Genomic DNA, 24,099 nt, shown 5'->3' on the forward strand with positions numbered 1-24,099 from the left:
GAACCCCACTTGTTATACCTTTCCAGCAGAATTGGGAGCCATTAATAACTACTCTCTGAGTACGGTTATCCAGCCAGTTACGCTCCCACCTTATAGTAGCCCCATCTAAATTGTACTTTCCTAGCTTATCTATAAGAATATAATGCCAGACCCTATCAAATGCCTTACTAAAGTCTAGGTATATCACATCCACTGCTTCTCCCTTATCCACAAGGCTTGTTATCCTTTCAAAGAACGCTATCAGATTAGTTTGACACGATTTGTTCTTTACAAATCCATGCTGGCTATTCCCTATCACCTTACCACCTTCCAAGTGTTCGCAGATGATTTCTTTAATTACCTGCTCCATTATCTTCCCTGGCACAGAAGTTAAACTAACTGTTCTGTAGTTTCCTGGGTTGTTTTTATTTCCCTTTTTATAGATGGGCACTATATTTGCCCCCTTCCAGTCTTCTGGAATCTCCCCCGTCTCCCATGATTTCCCAAAGATAATAGCTAGAGGCTCAGATACCTCTTCTATTAACTCCTTGAGTATTCTAGGATGCATTTCATCAGGCCCTGGTGACTTGCAGGCATCTAACTTTTCTAAGTGATTTTTTACTTGCTCTTTGCTTATTTTCTCTTCCAAACCTACCCTCTTCTCGTAAGCATTCACTATATTAGACATTCCTTCAGACTTCTCAGTGAAGACCGAAACAAAGAAGTCATTAAGCATCTCTGCCATTTCCAAGTCTCCCTTTACTGTTTTCCCCTCCTTACTGAGCAGTGGGCCTACCCTGTCCTTGGTCTTCCTCTTGCTTCTAATGTATTGATAAAAAGTCTTCTTGTTTCCCTTTATTCCCATAGCTAATTTGAGTTCATTTTGTGCCTTTGCCTTTCTAATCTTGCCTCTGCATTCCTGTGTTATTTGCCTATATTCATCCTTTGTAATCTGACCTAGTTACCATTTTTTATATGACACCTTTTTATTTTGTAGGTCACGCAAGATCTCATGGTTAAGCCAAGGTGGTCTTTTGCCACATTTTCTATCTTTCCTACCCATTGGAATAGCTTGCTTTTGGGCCCTTAATAGTGTCCCTTTGAAAAACTGCCAACTCTCCTCAGTTGTTTTTCCCCTCAGTCTTGATTCCCATTGGACCTTACCTATCAGCTCTCTGAGCTTACCAAAATCCGCCTTCCTGAAATCCATTGTCTCTATTCTGCTGTACTCCCTTCTACCCTTCCTTAGAATTGCAAACTCTATGATTTCATGATCACTTTCAACCAAGCTTCCTTCTACTTTCAAATTCTCAACAAGTTCCTCCCTATTTGTTAAAATCAAGTCTAGAACAGCTTCCCCCCTAGTAGCTTTTTCAACTTTCTGAAATAAAAAGTTGTCTGCAATGCAGTTCAGGAACTTATTGGATAGTCTGTGCCTCGCGGTGTTATTTTCCCAACATATATCTGGATAGTTGAAGTCCCCCATCACCACCAAATCTTGGGCATTGGATGCTTTTGTTAGTTGTTTGAAAAAAGCCTCATCCACCTCTTCCACCTGATTAGGTGGCCTGTAGTAGACTCCCAGCACGACATTACCCGTGTTTTTTACCCCTTTTAGCCTAACCCAGAGACTCTCAACACTTCCGTCTCCTATATCCATCTCCACCTCAGTCCAAGTGTGTACATTTTTAATATATAAGGCAACACCTCCTCCCTTTTTCCCCTGTCTATCCTTCCTGAGCAAACTATACCCATCCACACCAAAATTCCAGTCGTGTGTATTATCCCACCAAGTTTCAGTAATGCCAACAATGTCATAGTTGTATTTATTTATTAGCACTTCCAGTTCTTCCTGCTTATTACCCATACTTCTTGCATTTGTATATAGGCATCTAAGATACTGGTTTGATCTTGCCTCCCAGCTTTGCCCTGACCCTCCTTCCTCACTGCCATTATAGCCTGTGCTCCGTCCTGTTTCCAACCCATCTCCCAGGTCTTGTTCCCCACTTACCTGTGGGGTTTGCTCACCTGTCCCCATCAAACCTAGTTTAAAGCCCTCCTTACTAGGTTAGCCAGTCTGTGCGCAAATAAGGCCTTTCCCCTCTTCGAAAGGTGAACGCCATCTGTGCCTAGCAGTCCTTCCTCGAATAGCATCCCGTGGTCGAGGAAGCCAAAGCCCTCCTGGCGACACCATCTTCGCAGCCAGGCATTCACCTCCACGATGCATCTGTCTCTGCCCGGGCCCCTACCTTCAACAGGAAGAATCGAAGAGAATACCACCTGCCCTCCAAACTCCTTAACCCGTACTCCCAGAGCCCTGTAGTCACTCTTGATCTGCTCAGTGTCACACCTCGCAGTATCTTTTGTGCCCACATGGATGAGTAGCATGGGGTAGTAGTCAGAAGGCCGGATAATCCTCAACAATGCCTCTGTAACATCTCGGATACGGGCCCCTGGCAGGCAGCATACCTCCCGGGATGAACGGTCAGGGCGACAGATGGGTGTCTCCGTCCCCCTCAGCAGAGAGTCTCCAACCACCACTACCCTACGTTTCTTATCAGTGGTTGCAGCAGACCTCCCAGCCTTAGTGGTACGAGGCTTCACCTCCTTAACTGTTGGGGGTGATTCCTTCTCTCCTGTATCAAGAAGAGCATAATGGTTATCTTTTACCATAGCACGAGGGTTTGCAGCAGGGGTGGAGCACTTCCTGCTGCTAGAAGTAACCAGCTGGCTGTGTCCACCCTGAGCCTCCTCCTCCACTGGTGTGTCAGATACACCCTGAGGCACCTCCTCCTCCACTGGTGTGTCGGTAGTCCTGTGAACTGGGACAGCTACATCAGCTGTCTCCACATGGATACTGTCCAAGAATTGTTCATGGATATGGATGTTCCTCAGCCTAGCCACCTCCTCCTGTAGCTCTTCCACCTGCTGCCTGAGAGATTCCACCAGTAGGCACCTTTCACATTGGATGCCATCCCCAGCCTGAATATCAGTAAGTGGAAATTGCAAATTACAGTCTTTGCAAGCCCACATCAGAATCTGGGTAAAAGCATCCATGCTTTGGTGCTCTGTCTGGCTACAGGCACAGGTGGAGGAGACAGAAGCAGTGCTGGCACAGGTGTTGTGGGTCCTCCTCACCATTGTAAGCCTCCCTCTGTCAAACTCTCTCAAATTCCCGTCTGCAGCTCCCTGTTCGCTCTGCTCTGCCCACAGATGCTGTATGTGCTCCTCCCTCACCTTGAGAACTCCCTTGCAAAACTCCCTGTTAGCAGCTCCTGTTCGCTAGTTACCAAAGCTATCTTGCAACTTCAAACTATTTCCACACACACACCAAGTAAATCTACAGTGCATCTTTTATAAATCCTTCCACACACACACCAAGTAAATCTACAGTGCATCTTTTATAAATCAATGCCTTTGTAGTTCTATTTGGACAAAATATTAGTTATTTCCTGACCCAATCTATCCTGCTGAACTGCTGTGTACTTTTAAATATAGTTTGCACATTTTACCCATGGGTAGTTGCCTTCTTTGGTGGGTGAAGTGATTCCTATTAATTTAGAGAGATTGTAAAGTCCTTTAGAATCTTGCTGGATTAAAAATGTTGTACAGAGTCAGCATGTTCTGGTTCAAGCCTTCTCAACTGGTACACCAAGACTCCTGTCAGTTGAGAAGGACCATACCCACTCAGGAAGAAAAAGAAAAGTCAGCAAGATACTGTGAGTGCCACGTCCCAGAAGGAATAGCATGCATCCTTTCCATTCCTCTTCTTCCTTCCTACGCCGTCTAGTCCCTATCCATCCCACAGCAGCTCTTTCCCTTCTTTCCTCTCCCTGCCTACAAAGCGCTCCATTTAGCAGTAAGGGAAATGGCTCGTCAGTCTCTTAAAACAGTGCTACCCTGGAACTGAGTGCTGTCAGACAGGGAGCTCATCCACATATAGTCAACATAAATAATATGATCTGTATAGTAAAACCATATTGGTTTTTGTCTTATTTCTTCTTCAGCCATGACATAGGGCCAAATTTAGCCTAAGCATAATTAGGTGCTAGTCCATTAATAACAAAAGTACGGAATTAAAAAGTACATTCTGGTTTCAAAGTAATACAGTAAAAATAGAACATGCCTCATAAATGTGTATGTGACACCATAGTTATGAATTCAAAATAATTTAGAGATGTAGTATATAACCAAATTCATGCACATATCACTTTGGTGGTCACATATCAAATATGTGCAGGAAAGAGGAGGGATTGTGTAAGAATGATACAAGGAGTTTTATAACCAACAACTGAAGCCTTATAACCTGGAGTAGAATTTTATGGAAATAGTATATGATATTGTACTAACTATACAATAGCTCCATTGGGAAATTTCAGAATGCCCAATCTATTGTGGCAACAAGATAAATAAGTTATATCATCAATGGAATTAATTTATGAAACTATTGTTTGTTATCCCTTTGTTTGTGAATGAAATGATAGAGTTTAAAGACCAACTAGAGAAAACTAAAAGCAAGAAAATCAGAAGCTAACAAAGTGGGTTGCATAATACACTGCCTAACAAAAGATTCTAAATGTATACAATGTATATATTACTGAAAGATGACATAACATTATTTTTAATGTTGAAGATAAGTTTGTATAAAAGTTATCATTACATAACCAGGAGAAATGAGGGAAGAGCAGAACTGTTCAAATGTATATTTAATGGAGTTCAGTTAATCATGCAGAGGAATGGGGCATTTAAGATAAGAGCTGAAATCATTCCAGTTTAGAAGAGAGCAATGCTGAAAAATTTATCCTCTTACTTATCCTATTGTGTAATAAACCTCTACACTTTCCTGTTGTGGCCAGGTTGTCCAAATCTGCTAGCCAGAATTTGTTTTGTTAAGCAGGGACTTTGCCAGAGTTAAAGTTAGGATATACTTTTTCAGATTGTGGAGGATCAAAACCAGGAAAAAATATCAATTTGCTCCACCACACCTCAGTTATTTAAATCCTGTAATGATACATGTCTCATACAGGACTAAAGAAGTACCAAATGTAATAATTCAAGGGTGGGAGGGAGACAATATTGGTCCTCAAAGGAGCAACTGCAGTAATCGTAATGAAATCCCACATATATTAAAAAACTTGTAAGGGAACAGAACAGTGAGAAGTTTCCAGGCAGACCAATGCCAGAATGCCCCCTACAGTAGCTCTTTAGCACCAGTCCAATTAGCATACTGCAAGTCAACATGCAATGTATTAGTGTAATATATATGACACATGGGTTGTCCTACTGTCTAGTTGCATCATTACTGTACAGGGATTGCAATTCAGGACCCAGTATCGATGTATCTGTATTGGTATAGCAAAGGCTGAAAGCACAGGAGAGAGAGAGTGTCCAGCTCCTTGGGAAAGGAACAAACTGCAATTCTCCCTGGTGAATGCAAGTAGTGGACTTGACAGGCTCCTACAGGAACCAACTCTAATGTCTCTTCTACCATGGTTGTAAAGCAGAACCTTTGGACATAAAAATCAACTTAGGAAAAAAAATGCCTGTATTAAAAAAATCTCTTCAATCTGGAAAGTACCTTTCCATCTTTGAAGAATCTGCCCCAGCTGGGATTTAAAATAGAGTTCCTTGGATCCAACAGCTGTAGCTCCACAACCTGAGCTAAAATAAAATATTTAATAGCTCTCAGCAGTGATGCCACTCAGATCTTCTTTCCAGCCACTAGCAGAAGAGTCCATTACAATTCACTGCTGTCTGAAAAAAACATAGTATCAGTCCACTGGAAATCTGAGAAGCCCCTTTCAGTATTACTTTGAATTAAGTCAAGAAGCAGCACTTCAGTAGTCCCACAACTGGTGATGCAGCACTTCAGTAGCACATTGACAGCCTCATCAAACTCCAGAACTATTCCTGGAAATCCCAGGACTGCTTTCGAAGCAGCTGTGTAGTGCCAGTGAAGACCATCTAGTTAATAAGGAGAGTTTCCAGCTGTTTAGCAATCCACATGTTACCTGACACTCCTTTACAGCAGGAGAGCTTCTTGGGCATACCTGATGTAGAGACAGGCCTTATGGCACAGCCTCAGAGACTTAAAAGAACTGTACAGAGCTACAGTAAATTTCACAACTTCCATATAATTTTATGTTATCAGTTAATCTGCTTTACACACAGATTATTTTTATTAATGTGCAAGCAATTGAGTGATAGGAAACCAAGAGAATATGCCACTTGAAGAAGAAAAAAAAGTGTTTTTTTTCTGCCTACATTGCTGAATTCTGCTATTACCTTGATTAGAATTCATTTGCATTCCTTCCAAAAGTATTTTCTGTAAGTGTTTCCTAGCTATTTCTAGCTTTTCAGTGGTACATATCCTGTACATTGTGACAAGAATGTTTGAATTTCAAAGAGCAATCTGAAGCTTTGTTTAGGCAAATTGAAAACTGGCCTATGATGAGCTGAAAATGTATTCTGTCCATTCAAAGAAGATCCAAGACTGCTGTCAAAATAGTGTATGTGCATTTTAAAAGCATTAGGTTCCACTTGCCTTACTTCTCTCATTCTGCCAGATCCTAGTTAGCTTAGTGTACATTTTTAAAGTCTTCCCTGCTCTGCAGATCAAAGCTTCTTCCTGTGTTTGACCAAAACAGCTATTTTATGTGCTTAGTTTATTCTGGATCTGTTTCACGTGAAACTAAGTTTATCAGGTTTGTTGCATGAATTGAATCATGAAGCACTTGATAGGAGCATGCTTGGTGCAGAACAGGACTACGTATAGCAAGAAACTTGCCTGGTTTCATTCCAGCTCAATGCCTTGTTCTTTGGCAGCCCAGACTTCCAAAGTCCATATATACTCTCCAGGGGCTGGGGGCCTTAGGAATTCCAGGGTATACAGCTCCAGAATAGCCCACTAGACAGACTGCCTAGGGGTCTCATTCCATTTTGCAGAAAATTTCAAAATATTTGGTTTTCAGTCCTAATTGGAATGAAACTAAAGTTTGAAATACAAAAATGCTCTGCAAAATGGAATTACGTTTCTCCACCTAGCTCTAAAAGCAACACTAGACCAAATACTGACAAAGAAACAAATTATGTAAAAAATCGCTGTCAGAAAATACCATATTATATTTCTTGTCCATAATCCTAATTAAAATTACTTCATGAAATTTCATTTACTTGAAGTCAGCATTCCTAAATTTGACTTTTGTGTTGTCCCTCATTATTCTAATGTATCATATCCAATGACCATTAAATTTAATATATTACCCACCTAAAATTGTATTTATCATACTCTCCTCATTTCCTAGAATTATATTGTTCTGAATTTCATGTCACATTTTAGTGTTCTAGGTGAGTCAGATAACTCACATTTTGTTACTGTAACGTAACTTGATATTGAAAAAAAATAGCACACTATGTATGTTTCAGTGAACAGTTGCCTGAATTCTCAAAGGTTCTTATTCTACAATGTCTATTTCTTCAAACACTCACAGTTACATATTGTGGATTATCTTTTATCATAAATTTTTGTTTTGTTTTATTTTATTTTCCAGAATTGCAACATCTAAAATCATGATGGGTGAACCTCAGAGCTTCTGGAGATTTGGATCTCTGAACCTGCAAATCCCTATTGACTATTCAGAAGAGGTAAAACCACAGAAAGTTAGAGGAAATAGAAATGGATTGAATGAACTACACAGTAGTGTTGAAGAGGACAGTAAGAGAATCATAAAATATAGGGAGTAACATGTTCCTCTCATGCCTGTTATCTATGGGTACCCCTATGCAGCACATATAAGGAAAGACTTCTCACAACTGGAAAGGTTTACAGATTCAGCCCCTTAATATGATTCAGATCAGGATTCAAATATTTGAAATATTATGTGAAGTTTAACCTAATCTATGTAAATCTCATTAAGACTGTCAAATTAGAGTAGAAATATGACTGGAAAAAAAGATTTCCTTGCTTCTATTTGGGCTGGTATCACATCATATCATATCACCTCATAAGAACAGCCCACCTTCAAGTATTTGGATACTTTATGACCCAAACCAGATCTCAAATTCAGAGAAAATGAAATGTATGAAATAAAAGTAATAATAAAAAAAAAAAGGGAACAGTTTCCTTTGTGCCTGTTCTAATTTTGTGAAATATTGGGGACCAGGGAATTCTTATTTTAATTGTAACATAAGGGACATAAACTTTAGATACATGGTCTTTTTCAACATTATTCAATTTATCCAATTGTAATATCAGAGAGCACAAGAAATAATTTGAAAGTTTGTATACTTTTTCTTTGACTTTTTTACTTTGATGGCTACTAATTCCTTGAGAACAGAGAGAACCTCTGTGGGCTGAATTTTTCCTGATCCTTTCCCAACAGATTGCATTTTTAGCAGGAAAAGAAGATTGTTCTTGCTTTTTTTGAAAAATGGTTTCAAGCATTACTTAATTTGTAATGAAAGAATTGCTAGTGCTCAAGCAATTTTTTTTTATATTCATAACTGATGCACAGAGCCTGGGGTGCTGGAGCTAAGAACTGCCAAGCCTAGAGGTGCTGGGGCTCAGCCCTGGCACAAATTAAGCACTGGTTTCAAGAGGTGTTAAAGGTGATCCCTACAATAAACCAACAAGCAGAGACAGGTTACTCCAAGCTGTTAATAAGGAGTGACTGGAGATCTCTGAGGATATTAACATAAAGCTGAAACTACTGACATTTGTGACATTTTTCCTTGGTGTTATGGTTTTATGACTGAGGAAAAGTTATTTCTGAAATATTGTTCATAGTGTGTCAGAAATAACTTTAAAGTTTATAACAGTTGTGAAAGAGAATAAACAAGACACAGGGAAAAAATGAGGTTTTGAGGGATTGATGTCAGTTCTATGTCCACAATACATTTCAGTAGATATGTAACACTATTGTTGGGGCTCAGAGTTTAGTATTTGTAGATACTTACTTGGATGAATATCTCTTCTGACAAAACAACGTCCAGAACATTTTGGGCTAAGAGATAGCTCCAGAATATTGAGACATAATTAAGAATTGTAAAGACTTATGAACATTACAGGAATAAGACATATTAACTAAGAACATACTTGAGGACAACAAATACTCAAAAGATGCCATTAACTCTCAAGCTGCTTCAAATGTCTCCAGGTGTCTTCCAAATAAATTATTTTTTCTATCAAACAGGGGAAAATGCAAGTAGCTCCGAGGTTTCTTTTTATGGAAATACGTAAGTAAATCTATTAAGTCCATAAAGTTTTTGCTTCAGTGGCAGATACAGTAGGTGGTTTATGGGTAGAAAATACCAACCTACCTACAGAGGTAGATATATTTTTCATAACAGGTTTGTCCTCTAAGGTTCAAATACAGCTGTTTTTGTTTGTTAGTTAGTTTGTTTTGCTTTTTTTGTTTGGTACAATAACCTAGAATTTTGAGCAGCGTGAACATTTCCTCTCCTGGATATGCAAAAAAAATAATTTTAGATAACATTAGTTCAATAAACAAATCTTACTAATGGAACTTAGGCACCTAAGGACCTTTGAAAAACCCCCAGGTGCCTAAAAACATTTTAGGTGCCTAAGAACATTTAAAAATCTGTCACTAGGGAGCCTAAGTCATTTAAGTGTTTTGGGGAAAAAATACCCCTTTTCAGGGCAAATGTTTATTGTGTTGGAACATGACCTTATAGACTTAATAGGCCTAATCTTGCTTCAGGTGATGTCAACAATAAAACTCCCATTGACTTCAGTGGTAAAGAATCAGCAGATGTTAACTAACATGATGCTAACATGACTAGTAAATGCAGACAGGGAAAATGTTACGCTTAGAATTGCTTCAGCTAATCATGTTTAAACTCTGACACCAGTTTAATCATGACTACCTGTCACAATCCTAAAGGCTATTTGTCCTTGTCTACCTTAGTGCAGAGTCACTACCTAGCATTGTGCTAATTGGATCTTCAAGGTTATATTTTAATGTGATAATATTTTGTGGTAGAGACAAGCCCTCTGTGAAAAAGCACAGGAAGAAATAAGTGAAACTTGGACATTTAAAGACAAAGATAATTCAATTTTGCTGAGTAAAGATGGCAGGAGTAGCTCCCTATCTTTTCAGTTACCAGATTATTCATTATAAATATTTAATATTTTTATCTACATTATTGTAAAAAAAAATCTGAGTTCTTTAAAAAGTATAGTTTACTGTCATATCTATAGCTGCAAGTTAATATTACCTGAGTACTTTTTAATTTATGTGTTATAAATTTAGACATCTCAATCAGTGAAAGCCTATCTGAAATATTTCAAGTGTCTGTTTTAAAACCTGAGGCAGGACATACGTTATGTAAATACTTTATCTAGATTTCAGAGAGGTGATGCTAAGAAACAAGAAAGTACAACTGAATAAGAAAAGCATACTACTAACTTAAGGAAAACAAAATAGCCAATATAAGGTTAAGAATTTTGATATAACAAGTATGATCACAGACAAGTCCTTAGATATAAGTAGAATGTCCATGCCTCTTAAATAATAAATAATAATAATAATAATAATAATAGAAGTGGCAATTTAAGAAGGGAATTTTGGGTTAAAAAGAAATATTGTAATGACAGATCAAAAAATGGTACTCCCTCAGCTGGAGTACAGCTGTGTCCAATTTATGTTCCTTGTCATGTGAAATATAAAGTATGGATTGAAAAGGTGCAGGGCTATGGCGGTTGGAAGCATGGGAAAGATTTACATACAATAAAAGATAGATAAAATTAAACCTAAGACTATTTATCTTGGAAAAGGAACGAGATGGAAGGGAACTGACAGATATCAAAGTTACATACGATATAACGAAAACTAATTAATCACTTCTTTTAGTCTTATCCCATTACAGAACTAGTGAATCTTTATAATTATGATTTAACATATATAGATATGTCTGCTAAAATTAAGACAATTAAATATTCTGCAACTAATCATTTGTGAGGGCCTGGGGGATTTTTTTCTCTCACCTCTGCCCCATGTAGGGTGATGCACAATTGACTAGAACAAGATAGCGACAATGGGGCTTAAAAAAGTAGGTACTACATCTGATAGTAAGTTATAGGCCACTTTTGAATATTTGATTACCTGAACGAATAGATGTAACTAAGATAACATTTTCAAGAATAAGATCCTAAAGTTAAGCCTCTAAATCTACTTCAAGCACACGCCTGATTTGAAAATATATAACTCTGAGTCTAACTTTAGGTTTATATGTTTGAAATTCTTGTCCTAAACACTTAAAATAAACTGTGGATATTTTGTACTTATGAAATAACTTTAAATGAAATCACTCAAAACGTTTTTTGTTGTTGTTTTTTAGCTGCTTGATTTTAGGAATTAGGCAATTCCTTCTAAAGCTGGGCCTGATCCTACATGCTTTTGTAAATTCATGCAACTTTACTGATTGCTATATTATATTGAGCTAATATGGGACAATCAGATTATGTCTTGTCCTGAAGGGTGGTTTCCTGGGGTTCAGGAGTAGGAAGAAAAGGAAGAAGTCTTCTGTCCTATTGTACCCTTTTGGGGCTAGATGCAGTCCGAATTCTTGTGCTTAGAGAATTTAAGGAAAGCTCAAATCCTGTTGCTAGATCTAACATCTCCCCCAACAGTTGTCAGAGTTGAGTCTGTGTGCAGTTTCAGAATAGAGTCTTCCCCTGCTGCACTCAGTAACAAGGTGTCAATGTGAATTGTGCTTGCCCATATCACCCTGAGACATTCCATCCACCACAAGTACAAAATTTTCAGGAAATCCTGCTGTGTTGGTGCACCTTGCCATTCCAGCACATTTAATGCCTCAGGACTCTGTTTTAAAGGCACAGGTTAGCTCCTATTGTTGGCAAATGATTGTTTCATATACCCCTAACTGAACATATTCTTCTTAATATCCATCGATCTACCAGGGTAAACTTATTTTTTAAATAATTCTATACAATATACACGCTGATATTTGGCAGAAAATATGAAACCATACAAGCATTAAACTGGGGAATATACCAAGTTGCTTTACTTAGACTAATAGCACCTGATATATTTGAAATTTTGCACACATGTAAAGAAAGGGATAGATGTACCTCAGCATAGGCAATGATCTTGGTTGAATTGTTCTGTAACTGTGTTCCCTTTTCAGACTGATTACTCCTGGGATGAAGAAAGACATTTTATGGATCACTAAACGTAGTACGTTTTGTAGAGAAAGTACACACCCAGAACTATATTCTACTCTCATTTACAGCAGAGCAACACTACTGTCTTCAGTGTATTTGCGGCAGCGTAGTAGAGAGGGAATTTAGTCAACTGTATTTTTCTGGCAATTCTTTTGTGATATTATCATTGTTGTGTAAGGGTTTTGTCTCCCCACTCCCACCCCTGAGAATATTTGTTTTGTGTTTTAATTTAAGAACCCTTCTGAGCTTTCTTTTAAAGTGTACTGATCCAAAAGGAAATCAGTACCTTCAGCATAGCGCCTATTAAAACATCCTCTTCACAGAGAGTCTCCTGATGGAGGTTTTCTAGACATTTGTTTTGCTGCATCAGCCAGAAACAAACAAAAAATCATTGTTACGCTCTCCCCGTCCAAAGAGTTAATTTTTTCAGGCAGAATATGCCCTTGCTACTTCAGATGTCCATGGCAGCTTTTCCAAAACATTTAGAACTTTAATACAGAGGTTTTCAGACCACAGTTGGCTCTTCTCCTTCTCAGTGTTTTGCTTAAACAGTAAGAGACAAATCCAAAGACCCGTGCCTCCCCCAAGTAGACATGGTGGCATATGCACAGTGGGCTACAAGAAAATCCTTCCTACAGACTATTGATCTGCTGCAATGCTGTTCTCTGGAGCCTAATTGATAGAAAAGTATCTGTGGCTACCTACTTGCTCAGTCTTGAAGGAGGAGGGGAAAGGGATGTGCATACTGGTAGATCCAATACTCCTCTAATACAAGCTTCTTCCCAGAGTCTATTCCTCTAGAATGAAATCCTGGGCCACTGAAGTCAAAAGCAAAACTTCCCTTTTACTTCAGTGGGTTAGGATTTTACCCATAATATTTGATATCCTTCAAGTTTTTAAGATAGAGTCATCGGTATTCTGACACAATCTCACAGTGAACACAAAATGCCAGCACAATATGATACTCATTTTCCATTGCAGACCTCAATCCTGTCCCACAGCAGCCACTGGAAAGCTTTCTATCGACATCTTTGCACTTTGGACCTGACCCTGCTGTCCCTTCACACAATGTCACATCGACTCCAAGGAGAATTCTGCATGCAACACTAGTTTAGGATTGAATTTTAAGAGTACATATAACTTCATATTTCAATACATTATATTAAAACCAGTGTTTTGCTGCTCCTAATCACATAGATTTCACCTAGGACTGCTGCTCTTTACTGTATAAATTAATATAATTTTGTGGTTCAAGTAGATATGGAAGACAGCTTTTCAAATATACTTACAGCTTATTTACCTAAAGCTTATTTCCAGTATCTGCATTGTACTTTTGCACTGAATATTTCATACGGTACAAAGTAAATGTTTACTAGATAACTTCCTTTCCTCTAAAGTAACTGTTCTGAGTACAACATGTAGTACATCGATAAGGCCATCATATCTCCCAGCATCTATTGCTATTGGATGTTCTTTGACTTTAATGAGTTTGTAAAGAAGACATTTCAGTGAAGTATAAAAGCTCAGTGAAATTCTGAGGTATAGTTTTGATAAAAAGAATGCATCTGGTCAACAATTGGCATTTTTTCTCAATGAAGATGCATAATGAAAGGTAAAGTAGTGTGAAATCCAGTTAGCTTTATTCATATGGTATTCCATTTTATTTAAAATAGAAGAGTTGAAAGAAAAAAAGCCAAATTCAGTGTAAATTTTGTAAACTATGATAAAGTTTCTCCATTACTGAGGTGGTAGGAGGCTTTTGGACTGGAACCACATCAAAGTAGATCAAATATTGCTTATTTATATGTTAAGTTCTAAGCTTCATTCACAAAATAAAATGAAACCCTTTTCATAATAGGCCACTCTGTCCTCTCAGTTACACAAATACAATCTCAGTGAAATGGGTAACTAAGATCCAAATCTAGGCACAAGTAGTTAAAAACTATACTTTTATGTAAGTAAGGATCTAGAATAATTTAAGGTTTATAATCTTATTTATTGTTGATCATGTATATTGAAAACAAAAGGTTGATTAATATGTGCTATAGGGAAATAGGACTGGAAGGGCTTACAGAGTTAGAGTCCAGGCCGTGGCTATCACAGGCTACCACATCATATAATCCCATTCATAAAGGTATCAAGATCTATAGTAAAAGTAGTTAACTTGTTTGCTCCATTGCTCTTACTAGAAGGGGTTTTCCAGAATCTCACTCCTCTGATGGTTCTGATTTCCATTCTAAGTTTATTCAGGGCCAATCTGTACCCATTTGTTCTTGTGTTAACAGGGCCGCCGAAAGCAGGTTCAGGCCCCGGTGAAAATTTTTTTTCAGGCCCCAGCAAGGGTGGACTGGCTAAACAGAGCCGAGGAAGCTGAGCCCCAGACCCTTTTCCAGACCGCTGGGCTCCGGTAATTTGTACCGGCTTCCCCCCCACCTCATCGGCCCTGTGTGCTAACATTGTACTTTAGCTTAAATATCAGAGGAGTAGCCGTGTTAGTCTGGATCTGTAAAAGCAGCAAAGAATCCTGTGGCACCTTATAGACTAACAGATGTTTTGGAGCATGAGTTTTCGTGGGTGATGCATCTGAGGAAGTGGGTATTCACCCACGAAAGCTCATGCTCCAAAACATCTGTTAGTCTATAAGGTGCCACAGGATTCTTTGCTGCTTTAGCTTAAATAGCTCTTCTCCCACTCTATTTTTTTTATAAAATGGTTGTATTTAGAGAGCAATCTAATCCCCATTAGTATCTATTTTGCTATCCTATACAAGCCATGTTCTTTTAGTCTCTTCTCCAAAGATAGGTTCTCCATTTTCCTGAAAAACTCCATATCAGGTACTTTGAAAAATGTAAATGGCATGTGATTGTATGACTCTAAACTCACATAACACAAATTACAGACCCAAAGGACAAGTTCAAGGGATTCAGAATTAATGATGTTTTAAGCTACATTTAACAGCCATAGAAAATTAACATTTGTAAAAATATAGAAAACTAACTAACATTCATTAAAACACACACACACACAAATCCATTGCCTTTTTAAGTAAGACCTCATTATCTGGATGCCAGATGACCTAAGTTTGTGACTTTTGACATCGTCAGCTCAAAAGTTAATTTGTTACATTTGCATGTGATCCTTTTTCATGCTGCTATTTTAACTCAAATCCTTCATCTATTCATACGCTTTTTACAGATATTCCGGAAATAGTTCACAGGGCATACAATTTCTTCTTCTGCCCTAGGAATAGAAACAGGCTTGGAGAGAACATTTATATTTAAGGGCTCGCTGTGAAGTAAATGCAATACTACAGTAAATATATTCTTTAGCAGCAATGTGTAAATGTTAAAAAGTATAATTTCTTAGAAAATAGGAAGAAGTATTTGAGAAACGATTGTTTCTGTTCTTCATGGGTTTGCTTGTTCCTTATCTAACAATATTATAGGGAAAAATCACTAATGAAGGGTGCAGACGTGAATACATTCTTGAAAGAGCATCATCATTCATTTTTCTTTATTATTTAGAACGTAACTTATAATAGAGCATCGGTGCTCCAATCAAGATCTAAGACCCATTATGCTAAATCCTATATGAACACGCTGTAAGTGACAATCTCTTCTCTGAAGACTATATAAACAAAGTGTAGAAGTGAAAACAGAAGCACAGAGAGGTGAAGGGATATGCCTCAGGAGACAGCAAGTCAGCTGCAGAGCTCAGAACAGAACCCAGATTTCATGAATCTCAGGCCAGTGCCCTATCCACACCGCCCCTCTATTAGTTTGTGTTTTAATTATATGCACTGGTACAGAAGGAGCCCTCAAGTCCTGTTCCTGACACATAACTAGCGTGGAGGCTGTCATAAACAGATAGCTAAGGGTTAATGCCTCTTTTACCTGTAAAGGGTTAAGAAGTTCACCTAGCCTAGCTGACACCTGACCAGAGGAACCAATGGGGGAACAAGATGTTTCAAAAGGAAGGAAGGAAGTTTCCTTTGTTTAGTCAGTTTTCAGTTTCAATGGGAGTGAAAAAGATCAAGGAATTAGCCTCTTATCAGAGTAGTAAGTTTTAGAAAGGAATAAATAGGTTTATGTTTATTTTCTTTTGTGCTTGTCTTGGCACAAATTAAGGGAATTATCAAATTTGGGGATTCTTGTGTGTATTAAGATTTTTGTCCAGGGAACATCCTGTGTTTTCAAGTTATTGTCTATGAGATTAGCTGATATGCTGCCTCCTAGCGTCTTTTTTCTTTCTTTTACCTTTCTTTTCTTTAATTAAAAGCCTTCTTTTTAAGAACCTGATTGATTTTTCCTTGTGGTAAGATACAAGGGATTGGATCTGGACTCACCAGGGAATTGGTGAAGGAGTCTCTCGAGGCTACCCAGGGAGGGGAAGGCTTTGTGGGGAAAGGGAGTTATCCAGACACTGAGAATTCTGAATGGTGGCAGTGATACCAGATCTAAGCTGGTAATTAAGCTTAGAAGTGTCTATGCAGACCCCACATCTGTACCCTAAAATTCAGAGTGGGGGTGAGACCTATGACAAAGCCAAACAGAACTGTGTGCTCTGGCCAGGCTATGGAACTGCAAAGTCCTATACATATCATTGGGGAGGGCAGAAAGGGTGTCTGGGTTGAGCCTATTCAGCTAGCAAAACCTGCCTTTCTTCCCAAAGGCAGAGTGCATTTTTCAGCTCCTCACTGCTTTATATAATGCAGAGAGCACTAGAGAATTGTAACAGTGTCCCAGTAGGTGATGTGAGATCCTTCTCAGCTGACTGAGAGCTAGAGAGAAACACTAAATAGATCAGGGGTCCCCAACCAGGTGGACGAGCATCTACCGAAATGCCACCGACAAGCAGTGTCATCCAGATGTGTCACTGGGGAAATGCCGCCAATCGGTGGCATTTTGGCAATGACACCTCTGGATGACGCTGCTTGTCGGTGGCATTTCGACGGCAACGCCTATTGATGTTGCTTTTTGTTGGCGGTATTTCGACGGATGTCATCCGCTGCCATGGTCCTCCATGGCTCGTCGTCTGGTGCCTGCCAGACGAAAAAGGTTGGGGACCACTGAAATAGATGAATCATCTGAAGACACCTCATTGATGACAGCCTTTATAGGATTGAGTTGTGCAAGTCACTGAACATTCTGGAGCAAAGCATTTAAACTGATGAGTAGTCCCATGGACTTCACACACCATAACACACCCTTTATTTTTGCGTAATGGAAACTGAAGATCAATTTAGGCACGGTCAGCAGCCTACTAATAAGAATTTCACCCTGTATGCTTTTCATTTCTGAAGTTAAAACCTTTGTCCAAGGAAGATCTGCCTTGCTTTCTATTTAGAAATGAAGGTGCTAAATATTTGCCAGTATCACATAGCAGGAAAATTTCTGATAAATATTTTTCATTATTTGTATTAACCATTAATAGGCCAAAGGACCTATTGCTAAGAAAAAGCCAATTGTTTAGTGAACCACCCCCCAGCAAGCTTTAAGAATAATTTGCAATAAAATATGAAGTGGTGTATCCTTTACTGAGAGTGGTAATTTTAGTTTGGTAAGAGTGGAAAGTTAGGTTTTATAATAATACAGCCAGATTATTAAAACTAGTGCTTTTAAATGCAACATGTATTAACCATATTAGTATGGAATGTCTGGATATTGTAATGTGTGAATGTGTGCTTGGAAATTAGTAATGTATACCAGAGGAAATGCATAACTGTCTGTGTAAAAAAGGAAGTTAAGGATTTTCAATTACCTGCCTATAAATGCAAGTTTGAGTTATTGGTCAAACAAGACAGGACTGGGATCAGATTGTCATTGGATGCAAGTTCCAGTTCCATAAATATTGGGTATTATATATCTATTCTTATTGTGTGTTATTCTTAAATAACAAAGAGAAACAAGCTGGACTACTACTGTCTCATGATTTTGTTATTACTGGCTACAGTATTACCAAACCACTACAAATCAAATTTTAATCTCTCTCTGTATATCTATGTGTTTTATATAAAGATAACATTTGCCTTTAGATTCTAGGTGGTCTAACCTCTACTATCAGTACTTAGTCTGTAAAAGTACAATCAAGTCTAAGGACTATACTCTGCTATTGATCTATGCATAATATTCACCACTGAAAAATAATTCTATGTAGACATAACCTCAGACTATGGTCCTCTGACTAAAATAAGGCTTGTATAGATAGGTTATCAAGTAAGTCTTTCTCCTGGGCTTCAAAAGATGTCTAATCAGTATTTTATTAACACTGATAAGCTTGAGATGCATAGAAACACTTTGAAGAATTTGCTTAAAATCAATAAAGAATTAAATAATGGAAATAGAATTTAGTTTAACAAGAACATTTTAAAATGTTGATAAAGTGTCACCAATAATTGACATCAGCTTTAGGTCTTGACAAATTTACAGTGCTGTTATCTTTGGTTACTTTAGGTTAAAACCATTTGATCAATCATTGAGTCAAAAAGGAAAATTCAGTGATATTTCCATAAGGAAATCTGAATTATTTGTTTTTCATCAAGATCAACACTGAGTCAAAGAGTGTGTCTACTTTCAGGTGGGAGATTGAGTAGACAGAGACTCCCTGCTCGAGCTAGTGCTCTAAAAATAGCTAGGGGTAGCACTAGTGACAGCTTGGGCTAGCTGCCTGAGTACCACCATGGATATGTACTTGGATGGCTAGATCAAGCTGCTGCCCATGCTACCCCCAGCTACACTGCTATTTTCACCATGTTTGCTCGAGCACAGTTAGTGTGTTTGTGTGACCGAGTTGGGAAGCATGCTCCCAGTTAAATTGTAGATGTACCCAAAGTAAAAGTGCAAGAGAAACTTTTGGAGGCAAAGATTACAATGATGAGGAAGTGTGACTTAATAAAATAGCGGAACAGTTATTTGACACCTATAACAAATCAGTTTCTGCCTATCTAGGGTTCAACATGGGATTTTCAAAAAAAAAAAAATCTGATGGATTTAAGTGCCAAATCCCTTTGGCTCTCATTGAGAGCTGATAACCTAACTTTCCAACTGCTTTTGAAAATTCCACCCTTAATCTTTATTTGGAATCTTGTCATTTAATAAAATGGATTTAGAATTTCATACCTATTTAACACTTGGTTAAACCGAAGTTAACTATTTGGCACTATATAAATTAATGACCGTTAACTGAAACTTATGCTCAAACTCTGCTGATTGAACAGAATTAGATTAAATCAGTTTTCTGGGGGATCTCTCAGTGAAGAAGCCAGGGGTTTTGGGACAATTTTTAGCGGGAGTGCTAAGAGCCATTGAACCAAACTGTAAATCCTGTATATGACGGAAATCACTTAAAGCCAGAAGGTGTGGCAGCACCCCTAGTATCTGTAGTTTCAGCACCTATGGAAGCAGCTGTACCAATTCAACCTGTCCTAGTTATGTATAACAACTAATATTTAACATTTGTCTAATACTTCTATTCCCAAATCTCTTTATATATCATATACATAGTACCAGAACCACAGTGGGCAAGCAAAACACACCATGATTCACAGACCAGAGAGTTCAGTTTTAAAGGTTGTTTCTTAAAAGAAAGTGAAGAGTGAGCTGCATGGAACTCATTTTATTTACCTTGAAGATATAACGATGAAGGGCTGAGCTAACTCTGGCTAGATTTGATCCTGTGGCTCCAGGGAAGATAAATATTTTAAACTATCAGAGGGGTAGCCGTGTTAGTCTGGATCTGTAAAAGCAGCAAAGAATCCTGTGGCACCTTATAGGCTAACAGACGTTTTGGAGTATGGAGCTTTCGTGGGTGAATACCCACTTCGTCAGATGCATGTACACCCACGAAAGCTCATGCTCCAAAATGTCTGTTAGCCTATAAAGTGCCACAGGATTCTTTGCTGCTTTTATTTTAAACTTGTTGTTTAGACCACTAAGTCATCCCTTCCAGCAGGGGCTAAAAGTTCCATGGTTACTATATGTACCTGCTCGCTCAATTCTTTTTAAATTCACTTGAATCTCTGAAGAAAATACTTTCTGCTAAAGTCTGCATCTCTTACAGTCCCTCTTATTCCTTCTCAGCCTATATAAGGTGAGCGACTCCCAGTCCTTTCTGGGCTCTGTCAAATGCACTAGAATGATAAATGTGTATTCTCCCTTCAGTAGCCCTTCTCTCTGTTCTTTCAAGTCTCTTCAATTTGGAGCACCTAATAGTAATGTAAATACTTTACATTTGCAAAGCAGTGCATAAATAATATCTAATTAATCCTTATAAGCTGCCTGTAATAAATAACGTCCTAATTTTACAGACAAGAAAATGGATCGCAGAAAGGATAAATGACTTTCTCAGGTTATACATCAGGAAACTATCAACATTAGAATAAAAAAGGAGAGTATAGTATAAGCTTATATTTAAATAACATTAACTATTGTAGTTATGATAATGACACATTTCAGATGCAGGACTAATGAGGTATAATATATCACTAATAGTTTAGGGGGCAGGGGGAGGTATCAAATAATCACAAACATCAATCTATTGTTGCTGTGTATGGTACAACTTAGTCTTTGGAGAAATCAGAGCCCATTGGCCTGAACATTTAAAAGTGATTAATGATGTTGAGTTTCTCAATTTTTGGGTCTCCAACTTTACAGAGGGCTGATTTACAGATACTGAGTGATCAGAACTTTTTGAAAACCAAGCCCCTATAGTGTATCAAATTGGGCAACCAAAAATGGAGGCTTCCAAAATCACTAATCACTTTTGAAAATTTAAAATATACATCTTCTGAGCCCTTCATCCTTAATTACGTGTTCTCTTGTGCGAACCACACACTTAGAAGAGGGATGAATTGTTCAGTCCAAAGTTAGTCCAACTTCTTTCTATTGGTAACAGAACAGTGACATCTAGAATATGCACCTACAGTATTTATGTTGCTGCAGTGCACCCATAATTTGTATTGTATTCAATATTATACTCTGATGAAGAGAACAAATAGTCAGCAATTAAATGATTTTGCAATCTTTATGGTAAGTTACTGCCCCTCATGATGCTTTTTTGAAAATTCTTCTGTCTGAGCTCAGGCAGTGCATCTCTTTAAGCTACATAATTGATGACAAGCTGTGTTAATATGGCTTTTACTGTCATTTTTTCAGAGATTAGGAATTTCTCAGAAGTAGATAACCTGAATCTAAACTACTGCTATTTGAAATTGTTATGCATTAACAACAAAAAGTTAACTTGAAAATATTTTGTGGGTAGATGTGGCTGTATGGAAGGGTTTTTTTTTTGCTATTAATCAGTCTGTAATTTAATGTAATAATTGTACCTTCATGCTACAACTTGGCATGGCACCAGTGGTTGTTATGCATCCAAAAGATGCAGAATAAGTTATTAACTTTCCTTTAAAGTAATGCTAAAATAAAATGAAATACAAAACCCACACAAAATATTAAAACATTAAGGGTCTTCTTTCTAATTTATAATGAAAGGAAATAGAGTTCAGGCTGAAATACAGGCTGGATCCTAACTAGTGTAAATAGATATAGTTCCACATAAATCAAAGGTTCTAAATCTACTCACAGCCATCTGAAGATGCAGCAAAGAGTCCTGTGGCACCTTACAGACTAACAGACGTATTGGAGCATGAGCTTTCATGGGCGAATACCCACTTCATCTGAAGATGTGGCCCTGTATCCATAGATGATCCTATTGTTTCTTTAATTCTAGGGGTCTTCAGTGTAACAATATCCACCAGTGCTGTTGGATACTGATGGCTGTTCATGTGGCAGTGGTATTGTTCTTACACCCCGAAGAGGAGTTTGAAGAGAACATGACTCAATTCCAAAACAATATCTGACAAGCTCAAAACAAGAAACACAAGAGATCCCAATCTTGCAACACTTCAACAAAGTAATTCTAGAGGGATGGCCAAACATCTCCAAGCACAAATCCATATTAAAGATGAAATTGCTCTACGCAAGGGGATTCTGTACAAAGGATATCATGTCATAATTCTGGAGAGCATGAAGTTGGAAATACTAAGCATAATCCACAGTGAGAATCTTGGCATTGAGAAGTCTAAGAACGGAGCCCTAGGTGTCCTACTCTGTCCAGTTATTAATACTATCAGAACATATGCAAGTGTAAAATTTGTAATGAATACAGGAAACACTATGTGAAACCAAATTAAACAGGAAAGATTACTTCCTAGTGGATTACATTGAGTAGCCATGTCAAATAACACACTAAATCTGTCATGGGGGTTCCAGATAATATCTAGAGCTAGTCAAAAAAGATGAAAAATGAGGGAGGGGGGATCAATAGTCCAGCTCAGAAGAAAAGATGTCATAAGACATATAAACACAGAACTGATATTTAACTTCAATTATTTACAATCTTTTGATGTTTTACACCCTGATTCTACAAATACTTTATATATGTAAATTATCCCATTTACTTTAATGGGATTCACATGCATTATTTAATTACATGTTTGAAGGACATAAAATGTTAAACAACAACAAAACAACTGTTCTTAATCACAGTATACATAAACATATGTGAACAGTTTACTCTTTCTAACATGGACATCAAGTACAGGACTGTAAATACATACATGAAAGTATAAGAAAAGTTACTATTTTGGGGAACTGTATTCCTGGGATTTGCATCTTTCAGATAGAACATAAAGCTGAGATGCTTATTGCTGGTTGTCATAAAGATCCCATAACCAGAATGCTGGACACTGTTACTGTTTGGGTAATTATTATCTAATTACCTAATTGATTCCTGGAGTTTTAGTGGGTGCAGAAATCTTGCTTCCGTTCCTGAACTAGCATAGAGTGTTTGGGATCACTGATAAAGCTGATTCCATGTCCTTCTCAAGAGGTAGCATACTGTTCAGGGTATCATTTGGATTTAAAAATGGTAAAAAATAATTCTCTTTAGGTGTCTGATAGTAACTTCTCTTTAGAGGTAGCTAGAAACTGTTGACTATGGAGAAATGAGTTTGTTCACTTGACTTGACCATATCTCCTTAAGCACTGAGGTGACCATCTGAAATTCCATGTATTTGTGGGTTTCATAACATACGCAAATGCATTTGTTTGTACCAGACAAAAAACAAACCAAGAATGATTTGCAAGTAAATAACATTTCCACACAGTCTAAACATTGATCTTTGTGCTATTGGCTTCTTAGTTCCTTTGCAGTGTATCTACTTATTTCTACAAACTATTGAAGCCAATCTGCAGTTGTCTGGAGTTATAAAATTCTAGCGTTATTCAAAGTGACATAGAAAATAGGAGCAATTTGCAACCCTGACCTTTGAGCTTCACAGAAAGGAGACTTTTGTTCTTTCTCCTGAACTGGTAAATAGTTTTACTAGTGCATGGAGACAATTTTTTTATCAGAAGAACATGGGCGAACAGTCACATGTTGTTAATTCAAAGCAATTGTTCTTCTTACCTAGATAGTTATTACTACTAGACCTGTTTTAACCTTAGCTTGTTCTTACCCTCTCCCTTCACCAATTTCTCATCTTTCCCCAGAAATCATTGCACTTGGATTCAATTTTGATCTCAGGTTACAAAAAAAAATGTAATACAAAAAAAAATAAAAATAACAAAACAAAAAGAGCTAAGAATATGCATTATAAAATTGACTGTTGAGATCAAAAGGGATGAATTTCCTAAACATGAAATGAGTAATTAGCTGCATATTTTATAATCAGACTTCTCAGATAGCTTTGTTATGCTTTATATGATTACTAGATAGTATAAAACGGCCTCATTAAATAAATCCTCCTCTAAATTATCTTTTTATATTTGCTTAAATAATATGAATATTAAAATGAACATGGACCCCGAAAATGATTTTCAAAACCTTGCTTCTTGTTTTAGAATTAATTATCTATA

This window comes from Gopherus flavomarginatus, chromosome 3 (genome assembly GCF_025201925.1).
Source record: "Gopherus flavomarginatus isolate rGopFla2 chromosome 3, rGopFla2.mat.asm, whole genome shotgun sequence".
Lineage (NCBI taxonomy): Eukaryota > Metazoa > Chordata > Testudines > Testudinidae > Gopherus > Gopherus flavomarginatus.